This window comes from Sus scrofa, chromosome 10 (assembly GCF_054392235.1).
Source record: "Sus scrofa isolate SSC_HxYL_T2T_F1_AM1 chromosome 10, Sscrofa_HxYL_maternal_Yorkshire_Landrace_v2.0, whole genome shotgun sequence".
Lineage (NCBI taxonomy): Eukaryota > Metazoa > Chordata > Mammalia > Artiodactyla > Suidae > Sus > Sus scrofa.
In genome coordinates, this window is record NC_139392.1 from 37,540,867 (window position 1) to 37,563,206 (window position 22,340).

The window sequence follows — 22,340 nt, forward strand, 5'->3', positions numbered from 1 at the left end:
TTTGATAATGTAGCTGAAATTTTTTCCAAAACCATTGAATGACAGTAAGCTTTACCTTCTTGGGGAGTTACAAATTTCATAAAGATTTTCTTGACTCTATAGAATTAAACAAAATTATTTCCCTCATATATGACCTTACATCAGTTGATGCTCAGAAAATCCACTCAATCCCTTTCAGTTGAGTAGAAGAACTTGATTGAAGTTCATTTAGTGCTCTGCCTGAGAATTATATTATTGTAAGGAAGATATTCATTGCCTTTTTTGACCCAGCTGAATAGCAACAGTTTGGAAACCATAAAAAGGTGGAAAAGAAAAAGGATAAAAAGCAAAAGGAGCAGTCCAGGCAGTAAATGAATGCCTGAAAGTCCTATACTATAGCCCTTACTCCTTGTATGTAGACAGTATTCCTGAGACACATCTTGGACTTCAGTAGAAAATCTCATGCATTTAATAAGTCACTCTACAAGTAGAACTTGAGCACCAAACTCTTTTTCCAAACTCCTACACTGAGAATATGCCACAATTTCTGGTTAATTTTTAAGACTTGAACTGTTTTTGGGGGGGGCTGAGCTGAATGTAGTCAAAATTTGCCTGTATGCAGTTTAATAATTAGCTAAGAATCTGAGGGTAGGAAAAAAATCATAGCAGGTAGACATTCTTTACAAAAAATATAAAAATCAGTTATTTACATTGAAGAAAACAACATATGGAAATCAGAATTTAGAGAAAATAGTGAGGAAAGTGGGAATAAATTATATGAATTAAATAGAGGTTATTTTAAAGAAAGATTAATAGTATATTTAGGGGTATATAAGCATATGCATAAATAAAGTACATGGGCAGTGGGATGGATCTGGAATTAAAATTTAATTATTTTTTTCATTTATATTGAGAAACTGAATACTCACAACATCCATATACCCAAGAAGTGGATCCCTCCTCAGCTGAGACTTCATGTGAGACTGCAGACTGAGCCAGCACCTTGATTACAGCCTTGTGAGAGAACATGAAGGAGGAATCAGCCAAGTCATACTCAGTGTGCTAACCTACAGAAACTGTGAAATAATAAGTATTTTGTTTCAAGTCACTAAATTTTGGGATAATTTGTCATGAAGAAATAGCTAGCTAATATAGAAATCTGGAAAATCTTCCAACTATTTGGAAGTTCAGCAATAAGTATTTAAAGGACTCATTCACTTGGATGCTGATGTGAATGTGTTGGGGATCAAGGATTCACCACCTATGCTGTGATTCATAGGAAAGGAAATTTCACTCGGGGGAAAGATGTCTGCATGTACTTCTCCAATTCCTTCCCTGCCCTGAAATTCTAATTTTCTTCAATGTTTTCAAATTTTTATTTTCACTTTTCCATCTTTAACCCACACGGAATGTACATTTTCAGGTACAGTGTGAGATGGAAATACTCTTTCCTTTCTTAGGAAAGAGAGTGACCAAGTCCATTCCTCATGGAATAGAGGAATTTTTCTCTTGAGTTCTGCCTAAATTCATATTCAGATATGGGTCAGTGAATAGTAAGATACAGCCCTGTGCATAGATATACACAGACATGTGTGATCACATCAAATACATATTCATATACATATACAAATGCATTCAGGTCAGTGGTCACATACTGATACATGTTTTGTCACATATAGATACAGTTGTTTTCACATATAGACACATACCTGAAACTGGATACAGATCTATATATCATTAAATATGTATGAATATGTGGTCATAGATATTTGCATGGGGCCAAATGCAGATCTGAGTGTGTAGTGGGATATATTCTTGGGTGTTGTTGGATACAGGCCAGTGAAAATTTGGATACAGACATATATGGCCATAGCTTTGGGGACTGTGCTGTAATTCATGCCAAAATAAGACATTAGGCCTCTCTTAGCAGCTCATTGAAAATATGAATCAAAACTAAATATGTCCTCTTTTTTAAATATGAAAACCAAAAGGCAAGACCTATGTACATTCTATGGAGATGACTGTAAAATTTTATTGAGATGTCAATCAGTTCTTCATAGTATGTGTGTTTTTCTGGACAGGAAAACAAAATATTAAAACATGTCATTTTCCTCATAATATATTTCTATGGAATGTTTTTAATCTTTGCAAAATGATCCTAACATTTGGAGGAATTGGGGAAGGTGTGGAGGAGGAAGAGAAAGAGGCATAGAAAGTATGTCAGAATTAAATCTTCTGGGCAGTGTAAAACCTTACATACTAAATACAAAACTTCCAAATTAATTAAACTAAATAATTTTGTTGGCAAGTTATTTTACCCCTTTGAGGAAAATAGGCTAGAGATTTCCTCATCACAACAAAACTAAATTATAAATAGGTAAAATATAAAGTATTTTGAAAAGTTATCATTCATAAAAACAAGAGGTTAAAATATATAAAAATCAGTGGAAGGAAGAGTTTTCCAAGAGTGATGCTACAGAAGAAATAAAAAATGAAATAATATTAAATAACATCTTTATGTACAAAACACCCATTAAAATAGCATGAATAACATGAAAAATAGATATTTGTAGCAAATATTGATTAGTAAAGTATTAAACAAAATTTATCAGTAAAAATTCTGACTCAAGTAAATCAAGAACTCAGGTAATTGACAAAGTTTATGGAGTGGATTCTGTGTCCCATATATTATCTAAGAAACAAAGGACACAAAGACAGTTAAATAAATTTCTGTTTTAGTCCATTTAGGCTGCTATTAGGGAATACTGTGGACAGAGTAGCTTAAGGAACCAACATTTTTTTTTTTCAAAGTTCTGGAGGCTTTGGTCCAAGATTACAATGCAAGCAGATTTCATATCTTGTGAAATCTCATTCCTGGTTCAGAGACAGCCATCTTTTTTGCTGTGTCTTTATAGGGCAGAAAGTTCAGGTGAGATCTCTGGATTCTCTTCTATAAATGCATTAATCCCATTCATGAGGATTCCATTTTCATAATCTAGTCATTTCCCAAAGAGCTCACCTACAAATACCACCACTTTATTGATGGTAACAAAAACCAGAATATAAGGTTTTTCATATAAGAGATTGGGCCAGTGAAAAGCACTGATTTTCCCTGTAGCCTTAGACCCTCATGAATACAGACTAAATAAGGGAGGCAGAATAATAAATATCATTGACCACTCTCTTCTGACCATATTAGAGGCAGATATTACTTAGTCTCATGCCTACCTCAGGGAGAGAGAGGGTTTATGAAAAATGCATCTATCAAATAATACAGTGTATCTGCCCTTTTTATTTCCTAGTAATCTGTATTTCATTCATAAAAGAGATAAGAATGCCATATAGTATCATTATCTTTCTTAACAAAGATATCACCCAAAATATTTGGTGTCAAGTTTGTAGTGCATATTCGAAGCTCATGTATTATGGATTATGTTAAATTTAAACATGAAAGTCAGAGCTGCAGTCTCTGTAGAAGGCTATAAAACATTATAACCAAAAATTGAGATGGGGGTATTGAAAAATAGCAGAGGAATTATTAGATATTTTAAACTATCTGGGAAGATTAATGGGTCATATTTATGAAAATATAAAGGCAGAAAAACAGTTCCAATTAAGGAGAAAATATGATTTCCCATTTGGAAAAATAAGAAAGGTTTGTGTATTTTCATGAACATACATCTTGTTCATTCAGATACTTTTTATATACTTACCTTCTTTATGAAAAAAACTTACAACTCTGAAAAATCATTCTTCTTCATTGTTAACTATTAAGAAATATAAAAAATAATATAAATTACTTGCAGGTACAAAAATAAGATATATGTTTCAAATATTAATATGGGCTGTCAGTATAGGGAGGAATAAAAAAATATTTATGTCTTATTTATTATTTTATTTTGACAATATCTGTAATAAACTTATTTATTCTGGAACTATCACATTATTTAGGAGAGTAATATACAGGAAATCTTCCACTAAAAATTTATAGTACTAACTATAACTTGACATATATAAAGCAAAAATCAACACCCTAACAAACACTTACACACAAAATTATACATATTTTCACAAAAATGTGAGAAACTTAAAAATGTTTCAAATAAAATACATACTGTGAACTAGGAAATTATGAACAACTTAAAATATATTGTGAACATTGGAATTATTCACACAATAAATGTTTTCATGGTATCCAAGCTGTTAAATCTGAGCAGACATTTCCTGCAGTTAAATTATGACACATAGCCTTCCTGGAAATTGCAATTCCTCATTGAAAATAGGTGAAATATACCCATACAGTTTAATTTTCTTTTTCTAGTCCAGAGCTTCTTCATGGCATTTTTCATCTCTCCATTTATCAGAGTATAGATAAACGGGTTCAACATAGGAGTGATAATAGTGTAAAACACATTCAAGGAATTATCAATGGTTACGGTAGAAGGAGGTCTCACATACATAAAAATACAGGACACAAAGTACAGGACCATAACAGTAATGTGGGAGCCACAGGTGCATAAGGATTTGTGTCTTCCTTTTTCACCAAGATTTTCAGTGAGTGAATAATGACCCCATGGGATATGAGTAAGAGCATAAATATGACCATACAAATTGCCCCATCATTGGCAACAATAGTGAGGCCAATAATGTAGTTTTCAGTGCAGACAAATTTTAATAAGTGGTCATGTCACAGATGAAGTGGTCAATGACATTGGGGCCACAGAAGGGAAGGTTGTTAATAAACTGAGGCTATACTACAGCATGCAGAAACTTACCAGCCCAGGCCAATAGCAGCAGCAAAACACACCCATTGATTCACGATTGTCAAATAATGCAAGGGTTTGCAGAAGGGCACATAGAGGTCATAGGTCATGACTACAAGAAATATTATTTTAGCATCACCAAATAAGTGCCCTATAAAAAGCTTGGTCTTGCAAACTAGGAGTAAAATGGTTTTATTCTCATAAATTAAGTCTGTAATAATATTTGGTGTGACTGTCATAAAATATACAGTATCCATAAAAGATAAGTAGCCAAGAAAGAAGTACATAGGAGCATTCAGAGTTGGGATGATCAGCACAGTCATGATATTGAGACCTTTGCCCACCATTGTCACAGTGTAGATGAGCAAGAACAGGACAAATAATATTTTCTGACCCTGGATGCTCTGGATGAGCCCCAAGAGGACAAACTCAGGTACATTGGTCCTTTGTTCCATAGATTCTTCTCTATGTTTTATTTCAGAGCTCAGGACAAAATTACCTAGAAATATAATATTTACTAGTGACTTCCTGAAATCTTAGTTTAATTTGTTTATTCATTCAAGTAATAGGCATTGTGGTTTATCATGTTCCAGTACTTTCGAATATTATAATACAAAGCTGATCAAAATGACCCCACCATCAAAAATCTTAAACTTTAATGGAAAGGCAACTAATTAGAAGCAAACATGGGAAAAGGACACATTATTAAATAAATGAGCTTCCACAAATGTATTTCCACCTGGAAGCTAATTAAATTGTACTAATTGCTAATATTTTTCACAAATATAAAAATTAACTAAATCTTTAATAAAAAGATTAAAGCAAGATTTACTTCATATTTACGTTCCCAGTTAATAAAGGAGATGATGTATAGAAGAGTCTTCTTAAACAATCATTGATATTGCAATATCAATATTGGAAATTTCAAAACTTTTCAAGGATTTAGGAAAAGATACCACATTGTCAAGAGACAAAAGTAGTTTGGGGAAAAGATTTACATTTTAGAAGTTATAAATAGAGTTAATATCTAAAGCAGATGAAGAGCTCTAAGCAATTAACAAATTAAATATATAAATCAAAATATATGGTATTCCTGTTGTGGCTCAGTGGTAATGAACCTAACTAGTATCCATGAGGATCTGGGTTTGATACATGGCCCACTCAGTAGGTTACAGATCCAGCATTTCTGTGAACTGTGGTGTAGGTCACAGACGTGGCTCAGACCACATGTTGCTCTGGCTGTGGTGTAAGCTGTCAGATGTAGCTCTGATTTGCCCCCTAGCATCAGTTTAAATGTGTGTGTATTAAAAAATTAAAGGAGAAAACAAGAGTTCCCATCATGGCACAGTAGAAATAAATCCAACTAGGAACCATGAGGTTGTGGGTTTGATCCTTGGCCTTGCTCATTGGGTTAAGGATCCAGCATTGCCATGAGCTGTGGTGTAGGTCATAGATGCACCTTGGACCTGGGGTTGCTGTGGCGCTGGCATAGGCCGGCAGCAAAAGCTCCAATTAGACCCCTAACCTGAGGACTTGCATATGCCACAGGTGTGTCCCTGAAAGGACAAAAGAAGAAAAGGCAAAAAAAGGACAAAATATCTAAATGTCCAAGAAACACAATAGAATGCTGAAAGTCAGGTGTGAACAAAATAAAAATAAGAATGGAAGTAACATCCTGCTTACTACAGAATTAGAAAGTCACTCAAGTGCTATAGATGTCAAATAACCTTCTAGATTTTAAACAATCAACAAGTAATGCTTAGAGAACATATCAATTGAATGTATCAAAGATTTAGAAATATCTGCCATTTAAAATATCCCCAAATGTATGTAAATCAATGAAACTGGAACACACCCTCACACCATGCACAGGAATAAACACAAAATGGCTTAAAGACTTAAATGTATGACAAGACACCATCAAACTCCTATTAGAGAACATAGGCAAAACATTCTCTGACATAAACCTTACAAATGTTTTCTCAGGTCAGTCTCCCAATGCAACAGAAATGAAAGCAAAAATAAAGCAAAGGGACCTAATCAAACTGATAAGCTTTTGCACAGCAAAGGAAACCATAAAAAGACAAGTTACAGAATGGGAGATGATAGTTTCAAATGATGCAACTGACAAGGGCTTAATCTCTGATATATATAAATTATACAGTTCAATAGCAAAAAAATATCAAAGAAGACATATAAATGGTCAACAACACATGAAAAAAATGCTCATCTTCACAGATTATTAGAGAAATGCAAATCAAAACTACTGTGAGGTACCACCTCACACCATTCTGGATGGCCATCATTAATAAGTCCCCAAATACCAAATGCTGGAGAGGGTGTGGAGAAAAGGGAACCCTCTTGCACTTTTGTTGTGAATGCAATTTCGTACAACCACTATGGAGAACAGTATGGAAGTACCTTGGAAAAGTATATGCATAACTACCATATGATCCAGCAATCCAACTCTTGGGCATATTTATGGACAAAACATTCCTTAAAAAAGACACATGAACATGAATGTTCACTTCAGCACTATTCCCACTAGCCAATATATGGAATCAACCCAAATGTCCACTGAGAGATGATTGAATTAGGAAGACAATGTATAGATACACAATGGAATACTACTCAGCCATAAAAGAGAAAAAATAATACCATTTGCAGCAACAAGGATGGAACCTGAGAGTCTCAGCCTGAGTGAAGTAAGTCAGAAAAAAGACAAATACCATATGATATTACTTATATCTGGAATCTAGTATATGGAACAAATGAAACTTTCCACAGAAAAGAAAATCATGGACTTGTAGAATATGCTTGTGGTTTCCAAGGGGGAGGGGGAGGGAATGGGATGTATTTGGAGTTTGGGGTTAACAGATGCAGACCATTGCCTTTGGAATGGATTAGCAATGCGATCCTGCTGTGTAGCACTGGGAACTATGTCTAGTCACTTATGATGGAACATGATAATGTGAGAAAAAATAATGTATATATGTATGTGTGACTGGGTCACCTTGCTGTACAGTAGGAAATTGACAGGTCACTGTAAACTAGCTATAATGGAAAGAATATAAATCATTAAAAAAGAAAATAATTTCATTCACAGTAATACCTAATGGTAATATATTAGATATAAATTTAATTTCTAAAATCACAATACTTATTTTTTATTATTAAAGGATGTTGCTAAGAGAAATGAAATTAAATCTGAATAAATCGATAGTTCCAAGTTAAAAAAATACCCAAATGGTTATGTTTGAAATTATTTCCTAAGTATACCTCATGTTAGAGAAGGTAAATTTATTCTGGGTCTTTAAATATGAAAGAATTCAAAAAGAGTATTACATCGCCAGAGTTGATATCCACATATCTTAGCAGTCACAAACTAATTTGGCTGATCATGAGAGTCAAATAGAGGAACATTTAAAAGACTAGATTTCACACCACCAATGAACTCCTGCAAAATGTAAAGCCTAGTTCAGAATCTTATGTATAAGATTACTGGTTATTTACATAAGGAGACAGTTACTCAAGCCACATTCTGGGTGGTGATGGCTCCTCCCTTGTCTCATGCATGGATGCCATCTTGAAATCACAGAAGGGCCAGATACATGTACCATCACTGGACCTTGAACTGTTTCCATGATTGTAGGAAATCTGATTTATGTTATTCTTTCAGAAAAATATGACTTTTCAAATTTGTGAGAATTTTCAAAGTGAATATGAATGCCCTTTTACCAGAAGAAATTTGAATCTTGATTGTGAATAGAGATTAAGAATATTCATTGCTGGCAGAATTTGTCCTATTAACAAATAAATGTTCAATCAACATTTTGATTGGTGGGAAAATTTTGAAAGAATTGTTTACATAAAAATTGCTATTTTTGTTTTACCAATAAAATTGAAATAGTGAAATAGCCTTTGCTGCATTTTGATACTCAATCTGTTGTACTATTTGGTTTTCATTCTGTATTGTTGAGCTTTGGGTTTCTTGGAGGATGAAGAATGATTTTGTATACATACTTTATTGTTTTGAGTCAATCATTTTAATTTGTGGAAAAGGTAGTTGAGACATTACTGGTACAGGCAAATACTCTTTGAAGTTAGGGCAAAGGTCTGCAAACACGTTATATATGTTTAACTGCAGCACATATTATTGAGTCTATTCAATTGGAGCATCTCCAAGGGTGTTTCTTATCTGATTAAATTATTAGGGACCTTAGTCATAATTTGAACGGTAGACTCTATCTCCAGAGATGCTGCCATGATAATTACCTTGTAGAATAGGACTTACAGAATGCTGTCCTCTGGGATTAAATAATAAAAGAATAACTTGAGGCCAAATCACCAAAATGGAAAAGCTCAGTCTGGGCAGAAATGAAATATGTAAAATTTTTCTTGTTTAAATAATTTCCTTCAAAATAGGCAAAACTGTTTATGATTTGCCTTTGCAGATGACATCTGATTTGATTTCAAGAAGATGATGAATGTTATTTCAGAACAAATAATTTAAAATTTGTTTCTAATGCAGATAAATTTTGTCACATAATTTGTCACAGAATTTCAAACAGGCAAGTTGGTAGAATTTGCATTTATGTGAGAGTGGAGATAGAGGAATATTTGTGGGACTATTGTATTTATCTCAATGCGCTTCTCATTGAGGATTCACCAAAAAAATATATATGTATATACTAGGCCACAAAAGATGTTGCAATACATTTCAAATGACTTAAATCACACAGACTATATATATCTATCTATAGAGTTAGAGAGATGTATAGGTATATATGATAGATAAAAATATAATTCAACTAGAAATTGATAACAAAAACATATTTTCCAACTATTTACAAATTATGCAACACGTCTAATTTATCCACGAACATTTTGAAAAATAAATTTTCAATAGAAATATAATGGTATATGTATGCAAAATATATATTAAAGATATATATGAATTATGTATATAAACTACATGTAATATGTGCTGCATATCATATACGTTAACTAAATGCTGCTAAAGAAGTGTTTAGAGAGACATTTACATCTTTAACTTCAAGTATTAGAAAACAAGAAATATTATAAGAAATGACCTAAGCTTCTTTGTCAAAAAGCTAGAAAAATAAAAGTAAAATAAGGATAGAAAACTTTACAGCATAGAAAGAGTATATAGAAGAAAGAAATAATTGAAATAAATATTGATTGAGGAGTTCCTGTTGTGGCTGAGCAGTAATGAACCCAACTACTATACATGAGGACACAGGTTCGATATCTGACTTCACTCAGTGGGTTAAGGATCCAGCATTTCTGTGAGCTATAGTATAGGTCACAGATGTGGCTCAGACCTGGCATTGCTATAGCTGTGGCAGCTACAGCTCCAATTTGTCCCCTAGCCCAGGAACATCCATATGCCACAGGTGTGTCCCTAAAAAGTGTGTATATATATAGATATATAAAACATATGAATCCACGAATTGGTTCAATGAAAGTTTAATACAACTGATAAGCTACTAACAAAATGGATTTAGAAAAAAACAGAAAAAATAAATTATCAGAATCAAAAATCAAGAGAATGTCATCACTGCAGATCATACAGATCTTAAAAAGATAATAAAGGATATGATAAATGAATTTATGATGATATACTTGCAAACAAATAAAATGCCACTTCTATGAAAAACACAACCTTCTAAATAAACACTATAATAAAATAATGTAAAACTATAATAATCTACTAGCCAACACAATTATTTGCAATCCTTCCCTTCCCCAAACAGGACTCCATGCCCATATAGTTTTACTAGTGAATTCTATAAAAATTAAACAAGAAATGGTACCAATCCTACCTAAATAATATTAGAGATGGGAGGAATTATTATTATACTCCCCAACTCACTTTATGCACCCAGCATAACTCTTATACTGAAATAAGTGCATCCAAACAAAAATAACCATATCAATCTCTCAGCAACATAAACAAAAAATTCTACACATAATGGTTTGATTTTTAAAATTTTTCTTTCTTATGGTTTATGAGGCAGGTCTGGAACAGTGTTTGGTCAGGGGCTAATTATGTCCCACTACTGATACAAAGTTGTTCTACAAATAGTGAGAATAGGCACTATTCCTTGTCCAGTGTGAGGACCAAGGATCCTTCTCTCTAATTCATCTAGGTAAATCTTCCCCCCAAGTCTGGTAATTTCCTCAAATCCATGAATTGATGGGGGTTCTCTCCCAATCTCCAACATTCCCTCCCTCAATCTTCCTGAATCTCTCTTTCTGTCCTCCTAGTATATCATATGCAATATTCTACCATCAGAATTCTAGCAGCATTTGTGCATTGGTCTCCTCAGATGCTCAATATCATCTCCTCAACTCAGGAAGTCTACAAGGATCTTCTGAGGTATCTCTCTCTGTACAAAAACATAAAAACATTTTAAAGGTAACAAACTGGAAAAATCCTAGAGCCCAATTTGCTTCCCATCACTCAGTGATCACTGGAAATTTCTTCTGACATCCAGTGTCGAAAATAATCATTTCATATTATTTGTTTCCTTGGTCTTATGAAAACTTATATGTGAATATTTATAGCAGTTTTATTCATAATCTCAAATAGCTAGAAATGATCAGAATATCTCTTAATAGAGAAAACTATAAATGATGATACAGGGGGTAGAGTTTAGAATACTACTTAGTGAAATAAACTACTGGTAAATATAGTAACATGTATAAATTTTAAATGCATGATACTAGGGAACAAGAAACCAGATTTAAAAGGCAAAATACTGGGCATGACCTTACATATAGAAAATGAAAAAAAAATGCACAAAAATTTTTAAAACTAATTACCAAATTCAACAAAACTACATGATACAAAATCAACAGAAATAATTTTCATTTATATACATCAACTATGATCAATTTACAAGCAATTTCATTTTAATTTTGTAAAATTGCAAAATTCCATTTACAATAGAAGCAAAAAAGAATAAAATGCCTAAGTATTCACATGAGTTGAGGGATGTATAAGTTAGCTGGATTGTGGTAATCATTTCACAGTATATATGTATGTAAAATCATATACCTTATATACATACAATTATTTAAAAATTAAAAATAAAATAAATACATAAATTAAATAAAAATTAGTTTGTAAAAATTTATTGACTAAGACATTGCATACTATTTATTGATTCCCTAATGTGAATGCATACAACTTTCCTAAGTATGGTGTTAAACTAAATATTACAGTGCTTATAGAAGAGCTTTCCTTCTATGAGGGAAACTTAAAATACCACAAACATGTGCTTCATACTTTAAATATAATAATTATAAATACATTAGATAAAAGGAAGGTTTCCATCATATTTATGAAGATCTTTAAATCCCAAGAAGATTGGGAAAAATGTAAAATTACTTTCTTCATGCAGGATAAAGCAATTATTTGCACATTATATTATATGACATTTTTTTTCTCCAGAGTTCCTTCATAGCATTAGTCAATTCAGAATGTCTTTGACTGTAGATTACAGGATTCAGCATGGGGGGTATGACAGTACAAAACACAGTCAATGGTTTCTCAATGGTCTTAGCAAGTTTTGCATACATGAAAATACATGGAACAAAGATGCAGACAACCATAGTGATGTGCGAATCACAGGTCTGGAAGGATTTCCTCTTTCCCTCTTGACTCAGGTTCTGCAGAGAATGCAAGATGACTCCATAGGAGATGCATAAGAGCAGAAATGAAATAGAACAGATAAGCCCTCCATTGGCCACCATTGACATAGGTGTCAGTGCATATGAGTTTCTATAGGAGAAACATGTCACGCATATAGTGATAAAGGGAATTGAGGCCATAGAAGGGAAGCCAATAAGTAGTTCTCAGTTGAAATATTGAGAACAGAAAATCTCCAACCAATGACACCACCAGTAGCAAAACACACACCCTTTGCCTCATAACCAAATAATGCAAGGGATTACATATGGTCACATAGTAGTCATAGGCTATCACCAAGAGAAGGATGATCTCTGACCCAAAGAAAATGTGCTCAGTAAAGAGCTGGGTCATTCAGGATTGGAAGGATATGGTATTTTCCCCAAAGAACAATTCTGAAATAAATATGGGAGTAATAGAAGAAGAATATGCTACATCCATAAATGATAAACTAGCAAGAAAAAATTACATCAGTGAGTTCAGTGTCTTATTGACAGTTACAGTCACAACAATGAGCAGGTTGCCCAACACGGTCAAAATGTAGAAGATGAAGAATATAATTAAAATATTTTTTCTACTTTGAATTCTATGTGAGACTCAGGAGGACAAATTTCCTGGATTCCATCTAATCTGTATAGTAACTGAGTTCATGAATTAGATGTAGTTTATACAGAAGAGTGGGTGTAAATTTTAAAAGTGTTATAAGTTTCATTTTTAATGTGAATGAAGTATATGTGTACAAACTATCAAAGCCATTGTGATTAATAATTTGAATCACCCTGTCCTCAGTGATATAATACATGAAAAGGGGTTAGATTATTCCAGACTGGAAAGAAAACTGTGGCTGTAAGGATATTCATAAAATGCTAAGGTCACAGTGCAGAAATATATCTATCAAATTGGAAACTGAGAGGGCTTCCAAGAGGAAGCCATTCTTTAACATATTTAAAGGAAAAACGAAGAACAAGAGAAGGGAAGATAATTCCATAAAAAAGGTTAACCATTTACAAAACAAAAAAAACATGTATTAATTAAGACCCATAAAATTTAATTTGCATAACCTATGTCAGTAGATCAAACTATGAATAAAAGAGTATGCCCTGAAATATCTAAAACCAAAATGAGACTTTGATATAGTTCCCAGTGCTACACAACAGGATCTCATGGCTAATCCATTGCAAATGCAATAGTCTGCATCTATTATCCCAAAACTCCTGTTCCATCCCACTCCTTCCAACTCCCCCTGGGCAATCACAACTCTATTCTCCAAGTCCATGATTTTCTTCTCTGTGCAAAGGTTCATTTGTGCCATATATTAGATTCCAGATATAAGTGATATCATATAGTGTTTGTCTTTCTCTTTCTGACTTACTTCACTCAGTATGAGAATCTCTAGTTCCATCCATGTTGCTGCAAATGGCATTATTTTGTTACTTTTATGGATGCGTAGTATTCCATTGTGTATATATGCCACATCGTCGTAATGCAATTGTCTGTCAATGGACATTTGGGTTTCTTCTATGTCTTGGCTCTTGTGAATAATGCTGCAATGAAGATGCAGGTGCATGTGTCTTTTTCAAGAAATGTTTTTCTGGATACATGCCCAAGAGTGGGATTGCTGGGTCATATGGCAGTTCTAAGTATAGATTTCTAAGGTACCTACATACTATTTTCCATAGTGGTTGTACCAATTTACATTCCCACCAACAGTGCAGGAGGGTTCCCTTTTCTCCATACCCCCTCCAGCTTTTGTTATTTGTGAACTTATTAATGATGACTATTCTGACTGGTATGAGGTGGTATGTCATGGTAGTTTTGATTTGCATTTCTATCATAATCAAGGATGTTGAGCATTGCTTCAAGTTCTTGTTGGCCATCTGTATATCTTCCTTGGAGAAATGTCTATTCAGGGCTTTTGCCCATTTTTCCATTGGGTTGTTGACTTTCTTGCTGTTGAGTTGTATAAGTTCATTGTATATTTCAGAGATTAAGCCCTTGTCAGTTGCCTCATTTGAAACTATTTTCTCCCAATCTGTAAATTGTCTTTTTGTTTTCTTTTTGATTTCCTTTGCTGTGCAAATTCTTGTCAGTTTGATTAGGTCCTCTTGGTTTAGTTTTGCTCTTATTTCTATTGTTTTGGGAGACTGACCTGAGAAAAAATTTGAAAGCTTGATGTCAGAGAATGTTTTGCCTATGTTCTCTTCCAGGCGTTTGATGGTGTCTTGTCTTATGTTTAAGTCTTTCAGCCACTTTGAGTTTATTTTTGTGTATGATGTGAAGGTGTGTTCTAGTTTCATTGATTTGCATGCTGCTGTCCAGGTTTCCCAGCAATACTTGCTGAAATGACTCTTTTTTTCCTTTTTATGTACTTTGCCTCCTTTGTCAAAGATGAATTGACCATAGGTGTCTGGGTTTATTTCTGGGTTTTCTATTCTGTTCCATTTGTCTGTCTGTCTCTTTTGGTACCAGTACCATCCTGTCTTGATGACTGTGGCTTTGTAATAGTGCCTGAAGTCTTGGAGAGTTGTGCCTCCTGCTTTGATCTTGCTCCTCAGAATTGTTTTGGCAATTCTGGGTCTTTTGTGGTTCCATATATATTTTTGGATTGTTTGTTCTTGTTCTGTGAAAACTGTCTTGTGTAATTTTATAAGGAATGCATTGAATCTGTAGATTGCTTTGGATAGTATGTACATCTTTACAGTATTAATTTTTCCAATCCATGAACACGGAATATCTTTCCATTTCTTTACATCTTCTTTAATTTCCTTGATGAAATGTTTTATAGTTCTCAGTATATAAGTTTTTCAACTACTTAGTAAGGTGAGTACCTAGGTATTTGCTTTTTGGGGTGCAATTTTAAAGGGTATTGTATTTTTGTATTTGTTTTCTAATATTTCATTGTAAGTATACAGAAATATGACTGATTTCTGAATGTTAATGTTATATCCTGCTACTTTGCTGAATATGTTGATCAGTTCAGGTAGTTTTTGGGTTGAATCCTTAGGGTTTTCCATATATAGTATCATGTCTTCTGAATACGGTGACACTTTTACCTCTTCTCTTCCTATTTGTATGCCTTTCTTTTTCTTTTTCTTTTCTTGTCTTTTTTTTTTGTCTGAATGCTGTGGCTAGTACTTCCAGTGGTATGTTGAATAACAGTGGTGAGAGTGGCCATCCTTGTCTTGTTCCAGAATTTAATTTCTTGTCCTCTTTGGAAGTTTCAATTCTTATGCCCACATTCAGTTGATATTCTGTGCAAGTAATTTTACATGTAGATTTTTTTTTATTTGTTTTTGGAAAGGGATTTGTGTGAACTCTTACTCTTCCACCAACTTTCTCTGCCCCCTTGCAACTAAAATTTTATAAAGACGATAGCCTTATATAGCATTAAATTGTTTATATAGCATGTTGCAAGCATAACATATGGTATGAATAACAAAAATAATATAGTATTTGAAAATATGTAAAATATAATGTGCATAAATTGCTTAAAAACTAGTTTATCAATATAAAATATGTCCTCAAATTTGCTAAATCTTATTGATCCTTCATTATAGGCATTACCATTCTAGGTGATGTGATAAAACAGATATTATAGACTTTACAATCTACCATGGAGAGAAATTGCTAATAATAATAGAGTTGTAGAGTTGTATTCTTTAATTATGTAGTTATATTATTTAATCATAATTATCATAAATTATTTGACAGAAGGATAATCAGCATTAGAACCAAGAACAATTTTGCATTCCAAGGAAGTGGCCCGTGATGTCAAATTACCCCCTTCATGGTGGATGATGCACTTATTTGATATGAGATGTATTTTTTCCTCCAGAGCTTTCTCATAGCATTCATCATCTCTGAATTTTTCAGAGTGTAGATTAATGGGTTCAGCATCAGGTTTATGACTGTATAAAATATACTTACTCACTTGTCAGTGGAGAAGGTCTTAGCACATTTTCCATACATGAAAATACAGGGATTAAAGAAGCAGACAACCACAGTGATGTGGGTACCACAGGTCTGGAGGGGTTCCTGCCTCCCTTCCTGACTCAGGTTCTGTACCGACTGCAAGATTACTTCATAGGAGATGCTAAAAGCAGAAACACAATACTGCAGGTCAGCCCTCCACTGACTGCCACTAAGAGGCCAATGACAGAGGTGTCAGTGCAGACAAGTTTCAATAAGGGGTACATGTCACATATATAGTGCTCAATGACATTGGGCCAAAGAATAGAAGCCCATAAATAGTGCTCAGTTGAATTACTGAGTGTAGAAAACCTCCAACTGAGGGCACTACCAGCAGCACAACACACACACATTGACTCATGATAACCAACTAATGCAAGGGCTTACAGATGGCCACATAATGGTCATAGGCCATCACCAACAGAGAGAAAACATCTGATCCACCAAAAACTGCTCTGTAAAGATCTGGGTCATACAGAATTGGGACAATATGGACTTTTACCCAAAGAACAAGCTTGAAATCAGTTAGGCAGAAATAGATGAGGAATAAATGATATCCATAAATTATAAATTAGCAAGAAAAAGTACATTGGTGAGTTCAGGGTCTCACTGTAACTTACAGTCACTACAATAAGCAGGTTTACCAACATGGTCAAAAAATATAACAGCTAGAACATCATAAAAAGGACTTTCTCTTCCTTTGATTTCTGTGTGAGGCCCTAAGAGGACAAAGGGAGTCACATTGTTCATTATTTCCATTTCTTTGATTCCATCTATTATTTTCTATTCAATTACTCAGTGAATTTTATTACATTTATACTGATACAATGATCATCACAACCAGTTTTATAGCATTTCCTTCCCCAAACCCTAGCACATCTGCCGAACCCCAAACCTGTCTCATTTGATAAACATAAGATTTTCCAATCTGTGAGTCCATATCTGTTCTTAGAAGAAGTTCATTGTGTCTTTTTTTTTTATATTCCACATGTAAGTGATAGCATATGATGTTGCTGTCTCACTGTCTGACTGATTTCACTTACAAGATAATTTCTACATCCATACATGTTGCTGCAAATGCTGTTATTTCTTTCCTTTTAATGGCTCTGTAATACTCCATTGTGTAAAGGTAACACTTCTCCTTTATTGACTCCTCTGATGATGGAATTTTAGGTTTCTACCATGTCTTGGCAATTATATATAGCACTACAAAGAACACTGAAGTACATGTATATTTTTGAGTTATGGTTTTCTCTGGATATATGCCCAGGAGTGGGATTCCTGGCTCAAATGGTAGTTCTGTTTTTAGTTTTCTGAGGAATCTCCATACTGTTTTCCACAGAGGTTGCACCAATTTACATTCCCAGCAACAATGTAATAGGGTATATTTTTCTCCACACCTTCTCCAGCACTTATTTCTTATAGAATTTTTGATGATGGCCATTCTGGCTGGTGTAAGGTGGTACATCATAGTGGAATTGATTTGCATTTCTCTAATGATTAGTGATGTTAAACATCTTTTCACGTTTTTTTGACCATCTGTATGTCTTCTTTGGAGAATTATCTGTTTAGATTTTTGGCCCATTTTTTGATGGGGTTGTTTGGTTTTCTGGTAATTAGCTGCTATAAAATTAATATTTAACTTAAAGATTTATTATTTTAGTTTACATATTTTTGTGGCATTTTGTTTCATTATTCGTTTTATTAGTTCATTTGCTAAAGCACTATTCCAATACATAAAACATTTAGTCTTCCAATTTTGATTAAGGAGTTTGCTGGGGAACAGGAACCTTTAAACTCAGCTTGTTATTCAAATAAGGACTTTATGGAAGGATGTGCCTTACTAGTCTTATGAACTCTTCACTTTTATTCCCACAAAAGTGGGTACAAAATGCTCGCCAATATTAGGTATTATAAAGTGACAGAACAGAAAAGGGGATATGAAAACAGAAAGAAAGGAGTGGTGAACAGAAGGAAAAAGAAAGGGAGAAAAGGTAAAATAAAAAGGGAAAAGAGAAAAAGGGAATGGGAAAAAGAGTAGAAATGGTGATGCTACAGAGTCAACCAAGAACAACATTATTAGACAGCAGTCTTGTAATATTTCCAACTACTGCCGAGCTTGAATTTCAAACCCTCTTGTTGATTGTGTCACTAAGGATAAACATCACTAAAAAAAATACTGGCAAATAAATAAGTCAAAGTCATTCTCACATAAAAAGTTGTCAGGGGAGTTCCTGTCATGGCTCAGTATTTAATGAATCTGACTAGCATCCATTAGGAGGAAAGTTCAATCCCTGGCCACACTCAGTGGGTTAAGGATCCAGTATTGCCTTGATCTGTGGTGTAGGCTGCAGATGTGGCTTGGATACTGTGTTTCTGTGGCTGTGGAGTAGGCTAGCAGCTACAGCTCCAATTCAACCCCTAGCCTGGGAATCTCCATATGCTGAGGGTGCAGCCCTAAAAAGGCCAAAAAAAAAAAAAAGTCATCAGGAAAAAAGTTGTTTTTGAAGTTTTCATTGTGGTTTGGTGGGTTAAGAACATGGCATAGTGTCATAGAGGATTCAGCTTGGATCCCTGCCCTCACTCATTGGGATAAAGATCCTGCATTATGGTGTAGATTGCAGATGTAGCTTGGATCCAGCATTTCCATGGCTGTGGCATAGGCCTAAAGCTGTAGCTCCAATTTGACCCCTAACCTAGGAACTTCCATATGCTGCAGGTGCAGCTATAAAATGAAAAAAAAATATTTTTGCCCAAGTCAGCAATGAGGGTTATAAACTACTGATTATTATCAGTTGGTTCTTTGGCAGGCTAAAAAAATACTTAAATTTCATCAGAATTTTCTTCAACCCAATGTGTGTGCAACCAGAGTTATGATTGTGTTAATTTACTGAACACAAAATAAATAAATAAAAAATGTTTCCAGAAAAGAAAATACTAAAGATGTAAAATAAAAATCAAATGCTGTGCCCCTTGACAGTGCTTGCCACATCCTGGGTATCTGGGACTCTTGTCCTGGCCTGACTTGTTCACATAATAAACTCTCTCAGATGGAAGACATACTCACTTTGCATTTAAAAGGAATTTGGGTTTTGGAGAGATGGGAAAAGTAGCTTTAGAATATTTATATTTCTATGGGACTCATATGTGTTTATAATTTTATGTTCTATATAGAACTTGGTCTGTTAGGCCCTAAGGATGTTGTAGCCATTTCTAACACAAGAAAAGTAAATCCCACTAGGAAAATCATCAGTTGATTAAAAATGCTTTGGGTGAGAAATATTTTTCTATTTTTACATGGCTGCACCTGCAGCATATGGAAGTTCCTGGACCACGGGCTGAGATAGAGCTGAAGCTTCCAACATATACTACAGCTTACGTAACACTGGACCTGAGCCATATCTGTGAGTTATGCCACACCTTCTGGCAGCACTTGATCCTTAACCCACTGTGTCTTCCTTTGCCTGCTCTTCAGAGAACACAGCTTCTGCTTCCAATGCCTTTGATTTTTCCTGGGAGTTATCAGCCAAACTGTTTTGCTCTAAGAAGCAAGGTCCTGCCTCATCATTAGTGTTCCCCTTCCATTCCTATGTAGGAAGCCTAAAGCTTATGGGAGAGAATCAATGGAGATTCTAAGATATAATTAGGGTTCTAGCAGTAGTTTGCTGATGATTCAGTATTTACTGGGCAGAGAGATATTGCTGAGACCCAGTTAGACCAGAGTTCAAGCACTACCTGGCTAGCAGTACCTTGATCCTGATTCTTGTCCCAATGCCTCCTGCTCCATCATGAATCACCCATGCACAGGTCCAACCTGGTTCAGCTTCTCTTCCCCATCAGACTGGGGGTAATTTATGCCTAAGCTCCCACCCACAAGTGGTGTGAGACAGAATTCAGGAAAAGTCTGTGAAATGAATAAATAAGTGCACTACAGAGAGTCAATCACATACCCATCTTTCCCAGCAGACTCCAGGACAGGGTGTATGCATTTTCTTTTTGTCTCTCAGCTTAGAGGTAGCCTGGGTTGTGATTAACAGTGCATGCCCTGGAACTGGATTTCTGTGGTTCAAATTTCAATTTCTCTACTTACTAGATGCATGTCCATGGACAGTGCCTCAGTTTCTCCACCTGCAAAATGGGGATAGCAATAGTATCCCTCTGGCTATACTATGGTGAGGACTAAATGAGAAAATACATTTCAAATGCTTAGAAAAGTGCCTGGTACAGAGTAGGCCTCCAGTACATATTCATCCCCACCTGAACATTGCTGTGCTGAGATAGATTTAATTCACTTGCAAAAATGCATTCTAGGAAGATACCTAAGGGCCTGGTGTGGTTGTCTCCCAAGTGGGAGGGGTCTCAAGAAATAACAATTCTGGAGTTCCCATTGTTAAAAACCTAACATATCAATGAGGATGAGGTTTCAATCTCTGGCCTCTTTCAGTGGGTTAAAGGATCCAGCAATGCTTCAAGCTGCAGCAAAAGTCACATGTGCAGCTTAAATCCTGTGTGCTTGTGGTATAGGCCATGGGATACAGCTCTGATTCAATCCCAAGCCTGGGAACTTCCATTTGCCATGGGTATGGCCCTAAGGAACAAAAAGGCCAAAAACAAACAAAAAATAAATAACAATTCCCCCCTCCAGCTCTTCTTTCTCATCATTTATGTTATCATTACTGACCATTTGAAGAAGTCCAAGCTAGGTCTCCAAACCGCATAATCTATGAGTACTTTTTGCCCAATTTCCTCCAAACCACAGTCTCAGCAGTGTTTTGTCCATGTGGTCCTGGGAACAGCACATTCATGACTGAGGTACCCTCCTCCCAGTGGCCCAAGGTTTAGAAGGCACTGAGGCAGGAGAGGAAAAGGCCTTCAGAGTTGATTTTCTGTCTCTGCCCCCTTTCTGGTTGGTGTGTGTGTGTGTGGTGCTTCTGGGAGCATATTGTTCAATTTTGGTGATTCTGTGTAGGTCAAAAGGATTCCTGTATGAAGGTCATCTGAACTACCAAAGAACACTACCAAAGAACATAGATAGGATGTCATTATTATGATCCTCAGTGGGCTCACCATGTTTTTCAGCATATCAGTCTGGTGAGATGGCAAAGTGTGACAAGTGACCACTAGGTGGCAAAATCAATGTGAAGAAATCATGAGTGTATAAGAGCATCACCTGCCCTGTACCACTAGTGGGGAAGAGAAGATAAACCTCTTTCTGGAGAAAGTCAGACCTCTCAGCTCAATAAATTCCAGCTATCTGGTAAGACTTGGGGTGCAAATGGAGACTATCCCAGGAGAATGTATACTGTGCAGAAGGACAAAATCAGAGGGAAGAGGGAAAGTCTGGCCCTGTTCACAGGTCCAGTCCAAATTCCTGAGAACCCTCCTCTACCTCACCCAGGACCTTGCCCTGCTACCCACAGGACATCTCAGTGCCTCTATCTCACTAGGCTTTCTGCTGGCCATTCCCTTGTTTTACTTTCTCTTAAGATTCAATCAAAATGTTGTCTCCTCTAATTCAGGAGGAACTGCTATGTGCCTGCTTTTTGCCCCACCAGCCATGCACCTGCTTCTTTCCTGGGTCTTTGCCACTTTAGTGGACTTGGCTGTTTTCCACTGAGTGGGGATTCTCTGAGTTGGTGTTGGCAGGGATGGGCAGAAGTCAGGCTGGTTCTCTTTAGTCCCCCACCACCTCCAAAGTTGTATAAAGGCTTTCTCTCACAGCACTTCTTTAGGTTCCAGGAACCACCCTCTGCCTCAGGGCCCTGAGGATGCCCTAGAATGCTCAAAGCTTGTCCCCACTGGGTAAGTAGTGTGGGGAGGACTGGTTATATAACTTGCACAGCCTAATGCACAATGAAAATATAGGACCCCTGGTCAAAAAGCAATGAAAAATTTCAAGTTGGGAACAGCAG

General features: G+C 35.3%; 2 pseudogenes; both read right to left on the reverse strand.

Moving 5' to 3' along the window:
- Positions 1-4,214: 4,214 nt before the first annotated feature.
- Positions 4,215-5,197, reverse strand: LOC110258428 (olfactory receptor 4A47-like; annotated as a pseudogene).
- Positions 5,198-16,230: 11,033 nt separating this feature from the next.
- On the reverse strand, positions 16,231-17,187 carry LOC110258430 (olfactory receptor 4A47-like; annotated as a pseudogene).
- Positions 17,188-22,340: the final 5,153 nt, after the last annotated feature.